This window comes from Coturnix japonica, chromosome 37 (genome assembly GCF_054131305.1).
Source record: "Coturnix japonica strain WE chromosome 37, WE-NBRP24, whole genome shotgun sequence".
In the NCBI taxonomy this organism is placed as follows: domain Eukaryota; kingdom Metazoa; phylum Chordata; class Aves; order Galliformes; family Phasianidae; genus Coturnix; species Coturnix japonica.
The window spans coordinates 1,680,565-1,690,054 of record NC_140699.1 but is presented as its reverse complement, the minus strand read 5'-3'; the positions used below and the strand labels follow the sequence as shown (position 1 = coordinate 1,690,054).

General features: G+C 49.4%; 1 long non-coding RNA gene across 2 annotated transcripts; it reads right to left on the bottom strand.

Annotated features, from left to right (window-relative positions):
• Nucleotides 1-566: 566 nt before the first annotated feature.
• LOC146754871 (uncharacterized) lies at nucleotides 567-7,045 on the bottom strand. 2 transcript variants are annotated; one of them, XR_014938582.1, is made up of 5 exons: nucleotides 6,947-7,045; nucleotides 5,454-5,541; nucleotides 4,084-4,155; nucleotides 3,489-3,643; nucleotides 567-659 (listed from the first exon to the last, which is right to left on the bottom strand). It is a non-coding gene; the product is annotated as an uncharacterized LOC146754871 (long non-coding RNA). The 2 variants fall into 2 exon arrangements; XR_014938583.1 differs by lacking the exon at nucleotides 5,454-5,541.
• Between the last annotated feature and the right edge of the window lie 2,445 nt (nucleotides 7,046-9,490).

The window sequence follows — 9,490 nt, the reverse complement described above, 5'->3', positions numbered from 1 at the left end:
CACAAAGGGGCATTATGACGTCACAAAGGGACATTATGACGTCACAAAGGGGGCATTATGATGTCACAAAGGGGCATTATGATGTAACAAAGAAGCATTATGACATCACAAAGGGGTATTATGACGTCACAAAGGGACATTATGACATCACAAAGGGGCATTATGACGTCACAAAGGGGTGTTAACATCACCCTGTGCCCAACTCCTCTCTACCTCCTATTGGCTCCCTCTCCCACCAATCCCCGCTCTCCCCTCCCCTTAGCCCCGCCCCCCGCCCCCGTTAGGCCCCGCCCTGCCCCTCACACCCCACTCCCTGCCGCCATCTTGCCCCGCTCCGCTCACCCACCTGCCCGGTGTCGCCCGGCCCGAACCGGGAACAGCTGAAGGGACGGGGAGGGCAGCAGAGATGGGGACGGGGTCTAGGGCGGCCATTCTGAGAGACAGCCCTTCTGAGGGCTGAGCTGCAGGGCAGTGGAGAAACCCACCCGTGACCAGGGTCACATCAAAGCTGCATGAGGCTGTGTTACTAAACACGGTGCCACACGGCCTACAAAACCATGCGGGGGGGACAAAACATGGCACGTACCTGGCAGTGAGATCACCTCAAGCTATCTGCAGCAGTTCCTTGTCGCTTTGCTCGGATGAAATGAGAGCAAAAGCTGCACCGAGGCAGTGGGTGGAGGGCGAGGAGAGGAGAGAGAAAGAGCAGGTCAGTGAGCAGGGCTAAGACAGTCATGGAATAACACACACAGCACAACCGTCCCATCCACTTGCTGCAAGTCATGCTGAGTCTCAGGCTACGTGATGCCTGTCCGCCCAGCAACTTTACGATGCTTCCACAACTGAGCAAAGAAGAGCTGCACCAAGCCCTTGGATGATGGATTCCCTGCTCCTGCTGGCTTCAGCCTTCTGCATTCCAATTCCAATCTAAACCATTCCTGCGGTGGTAGTACTTGAATCCTCATTTGGGGCTGGACCTCAACAGGTCAACACATCAGAAATAACACAACGTGCATCTGGAAGACGTGTCTCAAAGCCCAGAAAATCCAACTCTCTGACCTTGGCACAATTCACCAACCAAGAGCCAGGCCTTGACAACTTGGCTGATCTGAGCATGCGGGAGGGGGGCAGACAGTGGACCACAAGTGTCCATTTCCACTGCAGCTCCCTGTAGAGAACAGCACCAATCAGCAGGCGTGAATCAATTCATTCACAAGCTGCACAATGACTCTGTTCTTTACATGATAAAAAAACACACAGAGATTCCTGACCAAAAGTTGGGAGTTAATAACGACCAAAGAGGTTCCTGTTTCTACGCCTCATCCTCTCACCCCAACTCCTGGGTGATGCCCACAGGCTTCAAGTCAGCTCTCAAATCCACTGAACTCCCGTCACGGAACTCCATCAAAAAGGATGTCACACATGTGACACTTACATACATGGGAATGTATGTATCAGAAACACTGATGCCAGCAGGAGCAGAGAGGCGATTGTCCCCCTGTACTCAGCACTGGTGATGCCACAACTCGAATTCTGTTTCCAGTTTGTGGCCCCTCACTGCAAAAAAGACACTGAGGCATTGGAACGTGTTCAAAGAAGGGCAACAAAGCTGGTGAGGGGTCTGGAGCACAATGGAGCCATATGAGAAGAGGCTGCGGGAGCTGGGAATGTCCAGCCTGGAGAAGAGGTGGCTCAGCCTCATTGCTCTCTAAAACTTCCTGAAGGGAGGTTGCAGTGAGCTGGGGGTCGGCCTCTTCTCTCATGTCATTACTGATAGAACTAGAGGGAATGGTTTCAAGCTGCGGCAGGAGAGGTTCAGGCTGGACATTAGGAAATACTACTTCTCAGAAAGGGTGGCCAGGCACTGGAATGGACTGCCCAGGGAGGTGGTGGAGCCATCCCACCTGGGGGTGTTCAAGGAATGACTGGATGTTGTGTTGAAGGACGTGGTTTATTGGGAGCTATTGGTAATAAGAGAACGGTTGGACTGTTCTTTTAGGTCTTTCCCAACCCTGGTGATTCTATGATTCTGTGATTCATACACTAAGAAGCAAGGAGAGGCTCTTTTGTTAAATCTTTCAATAGAGAGAAGAGTTGATATCTGCTTCTCCCAACAACAGAAACACGGAAACAACTTTCCAAGCCCACCTGCCATACAGTAGGCAGAAAACGCACATTGTAAAGGAGCACGCACATCCCCTCTGGCATAAGTCGAGCCCAAAACCCACCTTCAGATCTCTGTGCATTTCCCTTGTTTTACACCAATGCAGCCTCGCTGCAGCTCCATGGGTGTCACACAAGGCCTGCATGTCCTCTTTCTCCGCAAACCCCACCCTCAGGCCTTGCTCTGTGAGGATTGACACCTGAGCAAAAACAAGCACTAAGAACGAGAGTAAAGCACACTGGATTCGCCCTGGCCTGGCCCAAGCCACAGTCCTACCAGACAGACCCTGGAATGAAAACTGCTCCACAAACCACAGATGGACACCAGCACACAAGAAGTTGATCGGATACAATCCCATGCAAGCACCAAGCCTCCTAAGGAAGCTCTTTGCCATCAGCTCCTTCATCGCCTTTCCTTCTCACCTCAATCTTAAAGTGGCTTCAACATCTGCCAGCACGTCTTACCACGCACCTGCTCATCACACAGTGCTTCAACAGCAACAAATTTGCTTCCGGGGCCCTCCTTCAACTCACTGTGCTAACACTCATGATTCAAATTACACAGAAATCCTAGCAGAAGTTCTCAGTGAGAACTGCACCTAACATTCCTCCTTCTACAAGCAACAGCCACAACAAGTGGTCATGAAAATGCTTTCATCAAAAAGAAGCAGAGACGGCACGGCAGGACAGATGTACTCTGTGTGCACGTCTGAAGCCTTTTGAGAACCTAGTCGTTCTTCCTGCAGGACCCCTGTCTTCTGTTAAAAGCTGAACGGTCCCCAGAGCACCTGTTTCCATCAGCTGCCAACATCCAAAGCAGCCAGCCTTCTTACAGTCACCTGGCCCAAACATCCCTTTTGCTCTACACTTGATTCACAGAATCACAGAATTGTAGGGCTTGGAAGTGATGGGAGCTCGGCATGCACACCATCCTTCCAACAGCACATCCCAGCAGCAAGGGATCACAGCGCTGGCACAGCTGAAACAAAAAGGGTGTGCGAGTTTCCTGTTAGCACTCAGTGTAAACAAATCTACCACTGAGCAACACCGTGAGCCCCCACTCACCTCAGCACAGGTCAACCTGTAACCCCAGCCTTCCCCTATCCATGTGCACATGCACACCCGTGTGCCACCCTGCCTGCTTTGCACACCTCCATGCACACACCGCATCGTGTGCCCTCCTTTGTATTCACAGACGTGTGCAAACCAACCCTGGGAACACGTACGTGCCTACACCTTCCACAAACACCCCTTTGTGTGCACCTGTGTGCAACCCAACTCCTCAGCACACGCACACGTTTGTGCCACCCTGTCCACGCACTCACCACGTGCCCTCCAGCATCACTGCTGCCTCCTCTGGTACCAGACCCGCAGATGCTCCAGAGCTCATTAGCATGGACTTCCTTCCTCCCCTCAGCAGCTGCTCCTGCACTCACCTTCATTCCTACTCAGATACCGGCTGCTTCCAGCACCAGCTGACCTGCAAGACACAGAAAGGAAAGGTGGGAGTCATGCAAATCCCCAAGAAGCCCAAGGCTGCATCACCACCACGTATGGCAGCCTCAGGAAGTCAGCTGCAACTACAGACTTTGTCAGAATGGAAACAGGAATCGTCAGTTAATTGTGACCTCTGAACTCATTGCCACCATCAGAAACAGGCACTGAAATCGCTCACTTCACTGCAGCTGGTTACCCCCTGATTTGGGGAAAATGCAGACACGGAATTGAAGGACACCAGCAAAGTGACATCTACTTCATTGTAGGTGGTTAAGCTTGGAAGCAGGACTTGAGCAAGAAAAGCTTCTCAGCTCCTTGTAAGGCACTAAGTGATGGGATGATTTCCCATCCCTGCAGAAATCCTGACCTCTGCCACAGGTGGCTCAGTGACACAAAAGCTGTGTCCTTGGTTCCCAGCCTTACCTTCTCATGTCGTTCATCTTGCTCTGCAGCTCCTGCTCTGAATAGTCTTCTTATATTCCCACATGATGTACCCTGAAATACATCATTTAGTGAGTCTGAACAAAACATAAGACATTAATTGGAACTATGAAGAAATGTCTTTTGCACTTTACTTGGAGAATGTTCCATCCTATAACTTCTGCTCTCAATTGTAACACATGATTTTTTATAAAAAGAAAGATAACAAGTCAGCTCTTCAGTGTGCACATTGATGAAACTTGGTGAAATACAACTTTAAGAAAAGGTAATTTGAAAACTTCAATATTCTTATCAGAATCTCTGCTATTAGTTACCGTTCCAATGTTCTGATCTGATGATGTGTCTCTCAGAGCTGTTTTGTCACTCCCCCCCTCAAATGCACTTCAAGTGCTTTAGGAGCATCACTGGAATTTTGAATAAACTCGATATATCTTAGCAAAGCTGCTACAGCTGCACAACTGAAGTACTTTGGAAAAAAAAGAAATCTTTAATGAACGCTGAACAGTGTTATTTAATTATAATCCAGGTAATTAAATTAATTAAACCAAGGAAATCACCTTCCAGTCACTCAGCTCTCACCAGGGAAATCGCTTCCCTGCCAAGCAGATGCAACCAACACAAGCTGCTACATCACTCTAGGGCCCCACTGAGTCTTCCCAAGGGGTCTCCAAAGGCTTCCCTGTTGACTTCTGGGAACCTGGGAACACTCACATGGAAGCCCCCTAATGTGCCCCAGAGGTTTCTCAGGGCCCCACAATTAGCTCTACAGACATCCAGACATGCCCCAGAGCAAGTATGTGTGCTGTAGGGAGCCCAAGAGACATTCCAGAGCACCCTAGTACTCCTCAGTGCACTCATGGATGCTTCACCTGTCTCTAAATATGCCCTACTGGACTTTGTTTTCTCTTCTGGAGCTTTCCTTAGTTCTCAGCTTTGCTTTCTCATGCCATTTATCTCGCTCCACAGCTTTTGCTCGCAATATTCTCTCTTGCATTCCCACCTTCCAACAGAATCACAGAATTGTAGGGGTTGGAAGGGACCTCTAGTGATCATGGAGTCCAACCGCCCTGCCATGGCAGGTTCCCTAAACCACGTCGCACAGGTAGGTGTTCAGGCGTGTCTTGAATATCTCCAGAGAAGGAGACTCCACCACCTCCCTGGGAAGCCTGTTCCAGTGCTCCGTCAGCCTCACCGTAAAGAGGTTCTTGCACACATGGATGCACCCTTGGTGAACCCATGCTGAGTACTCCTGATAACCTCCTTATCACCCAGTTCTCTGGAGATGGCATCCAGCACAAGCTGTTCCATCACCTTCCCTGGGACAGAGGTGAGGCTGACTGGCCTATAATTACCTGGCTCTTCCTTCTTGCCCTTTTTGAAGACTGCAGTGACATTGGTCATCCTCCAGTCTTCAGGCACCTCCCCAGTTCTCCAAGACCTCTGAAAGATTACAGAGAGCAGCTCAGCAATGACCTCCACCAGTTCTCTCAGCACCCGTGGATGCACCCCATGCACCCATCCCATGTATTTATGGACATTAATGTTTCCTAGGCAATCACAGACCACCTCTTCCCTGACTAAAGAGAAATCTCCTATTGTCCAGACTCTCTCATTAACCTCCAGGGTCTGGGATTTCTGAGGGAGAGCCTTTTCACTAAAGACAGAAGCAAAGAAGGCATTCAGTGTTTCTGCCTTCTCAGCATCCTCTGTTATCAGAACGCCTTCCTCCCCCCCTTGTTTTTTGTTTATTAGCAAACTATTAATATACTACAAAATAATAGCACTAATTACTAAGTAACATCACCATGCCAGCATCCCGACCACCTGCTTTAGAGATTTCTCCTTCATTTTGTGCAACACTTCAAAAACTGCAAAGGAAAAAAGCAAGTACAGAACCAGGACACCACTTCCCTCAGGATTTTACAGTCTCATTCATGTCTGACAGATGGAGGCCCTGACAACAAGAGCTGTGTCTGTCCATAACAAGGACTCACCTCTGCAGGTGCAGGGGCAGCTCTCAGAGAAGCCTTCTTCATTTCTGCTTTCTTCTCTTTTTGTCTTTTGACTGGGAGGTGGTGTTGATCTGCCTGAGGGAAGGGAGGCCCCTTCAGAGGGATCTAGATAAGCTGGATCAACCTCACTGGGCTGAGGTGAATGGGATGTGGTACACCCAGGCCAAGTGCCAGGTCCTGCACTTTGGCCACAATAACCCCATGCAGCGCTATAGGCCTGGGGCTGAGTGGCTGCAGGACTGTGCAGAGGAAATGGACCTGGGGCTGTTGGTCGATGCTCAGCTGAACATGAGCCAACAGTGTGCCCAGGTGGCCAAGAAGGCCAACGGCATCCTGGCCTGTCTAAGAAATAGTGTGGCCAGCAGGAGCAGAGAGGTAATCATCCCCTTGGACTCAACACTGGGGAGGCTGCGCCTCAAGTCTTATGTTCAGTTTGGGGTTCCTCGCTACAAGAAAGTCATTGAGGCACTGGAACTTGTACATGGAAGTCTGTCCCTCGAGCAGCTCCCATTCATCATCAGCTCCCATTCTGAACCCCACTGTGCAAAACAGCAAAACTTCTACTGCAAATGGCTGCAGTCACCAAAGCTCAGCCCACTATCCAGGTATCAGCCTTCTCCCTTCTGTTTTCCATCTTAGCCCATAGTTTTGCTTCCAGAAATGGAACTCCTCTTTAACAGCCAAAACACAAACTAATACATCACTTTCACTGCTCCTTCCCGCACCCCCATAGGAATGGTTACCTGACATCCCCTACAGCACAGCACCTGCTCACAAGTATCATTCAAACTCTATTCTTTCATACTTCTTGAGAGAGGACGGTAAAAACTCACTTATGCATGGCGGTAAGGACAGTCTGTCCCCATCACATCCCTCTGTGTGCTGAAAGCTGCCATTGGATCTCTTGCAGCCTGCTGGCTGCTGCTCACAAACACAGGGAACTGCACCACACTGATTGTAAAGAGAGAAAGGAAGAAACTCTGGTGGGAATGAGCACCCAAGGTTTGCAGAGATGCTCCAGATTGTGACAGAGATGTAATATCAGAGTGCTGGGACATGATTGATCACTAAGGAAAACACTTGGAAGCACATTCAATCTGCAGAAGCTGTAATTACTGGGCACAGTCAGCTTTCCTATGGCTCATCTGGAGGAGGCGGGTGGTCTCACACATCTGCTCAGGGGCTTCAGCTGAGACACTTGCAAAATGCTGGGATCATTCTGATGGAAACTATGTCTTCAGATACCATGGTTAAATCCATCCAAAATGATCAAGCCGAGCCTTAGCTCTTGAGCAGCACTTCTTCCCCACCCTTCACTACTCCAAGCAGCTCCAACAAACTTCTCAGAAGAAATCCAGGCCAGCACAGACCTGGCAGACCAGAACCAAGTGCAGCCTGTGGGACGGCAGTGCCCACTCCTTGCTTCCACCCTGCTCCAGCAGGTTAAGGAGTCTGAGCCTCACTGGCCTTTGACAGCTCAAGACTTTCAGCACCTCATGCCAACATTTCTCACTAAGATACACCTCAGGCATTGAATTCTCTTCTCACTACCTCCTCCCAGTCCTCCCGTAACAACAGAAACCATTCAGATTCTACAGCAAACTACAGCATCTACACTGCAAGAGCACACTGAACCACCTGCAACAATGAAACATGGATTTGGAGAGTGGGTTTGAAAACACACCTTTAGACAGCTGTCTCCCTGTAGCCAAAAGGAAACCAAGCAGCAAAAGAAGAGTCCAGCCTGAAACATGCCCATGCTACTAGCCCAGGTTTTTCACAATGAATGTAAAATCCATCCTGTTCTTGAGGTAACAAATGACCAGTGGGTCTCCCTTTGCTCCACCCCTTCTCCTTCAAAGCCAGAAAAAGAAAGAAAAAACAAGCAGAAGAAACCCAGACGTACCTTTCCACACACAGAGCAGAAAGTGGAACAGCAGTTGTCTCCTTCCTGAGACATGGTGGGGAGCATCCCAGAGGAAGCCCAAGTTCTTTGCTTCTCTCCACAGGGACTTCAAGCACTCTTGGCAAGAGCTGCTTTGGTTCTTTCTTCAACTGCTTCCATCACCAGAATCTCCTTTGGAAAAGGATCCCTAAAGAAAGAATCAGCAAATGAGAAAGAATGAGCAATAACCACTTTCCCAGCTTTCTTCTGACATGCAATTAAGACTCACGACTTGGGCAAGGTCTTAAAATCAGCTGGTTACAAGAACTGTCCCAAAATATATCCAGCTTCTGTACAGCTGCCGTTATTTCTGTCAGTGAGTGTAATCACAGAATCATAGAATGGCCCGCGTTGGAAGGGACCTCAAGGATCATGAAGATCAATCGCCTCCCTGTCCCTGCTGGCCATCCCCTCTTCTGATGGAGCCCAGGGGACCATTTGCTCTCTGAGCTGCAAGAGCACGCTGATGGCTCACGTTCTGTTTTTCATCCACCAGGACCCCCAGGTCCTTCTCTGCGGGGCTTCTCTTAAGGACTGCTCCTCCCAGGCTGTAGAAATGCCTGGGATTCCTCCAGCCCAAGTGCAAAAACTTGCACTTTGCTGTGTTCCACCTCATTAGATTCACCTAGGCCAACCTCTCGGTTGAGCTCCCTCTGAATGGCATCCCTTCCTTCCACTGCATCAGCCGCACCACTCAGCAAACAGCAGAGGGTGCACTCCATTGCATCATTGGTGTCACTGATAACCATGTTAAAAAGCACTGGTCCCAAGACAGACTCCTGGATGACACCACTTGTTATCAGCCTTCACCTGGACATCGAACCATGAATCACCACCCTCTGTCTGTGGCCTTTCAACCAATCCCTTATCCACCAGGTGGTCCACCTGTCAAATCCACATCCCTCCAGTTTAGAGATAAGGATGTGGTGGAGGGCCATGTCAAAGATCTCGCTCAAGTCCAGGTCAATGAAATCTGTTACCTTCCTTTTGTCCACAAATGCCGTCACTCCATCATAGAAGAGCACCAGATTGGTTAGGCATGGCCCTCCCCTGCTAAAGCCACGCTGGCTGTCTTGGATTACATGCTCATTCCTTATATGATCAAGCATGTCTTTGAGGCAGATCTGTTCTTCAGCATTTTCATCACAGTTCTACATTTGAATCAAATAATTGGTGTTGCTGCCACCAAGAAAACCTCTTTGTCTTCTACTCCTGCTGCAGCTTTCACCAGAAGCAAAGGGAGAGGCCACCTCCTAGATCCAAATTTTAAGAAACCAACACCCAATAGGTGTCATCTGAAGTAAAATAGGAGAGAAATCAAGATGACTCTTCTGCATCCAGCTTGGATCACTCCCTCACTCAGGCACACCACCATCAGATCAAGGAGATGCTGCCTTCAGCTTAGAGATTGTATGGGAAATCACACCTTGAA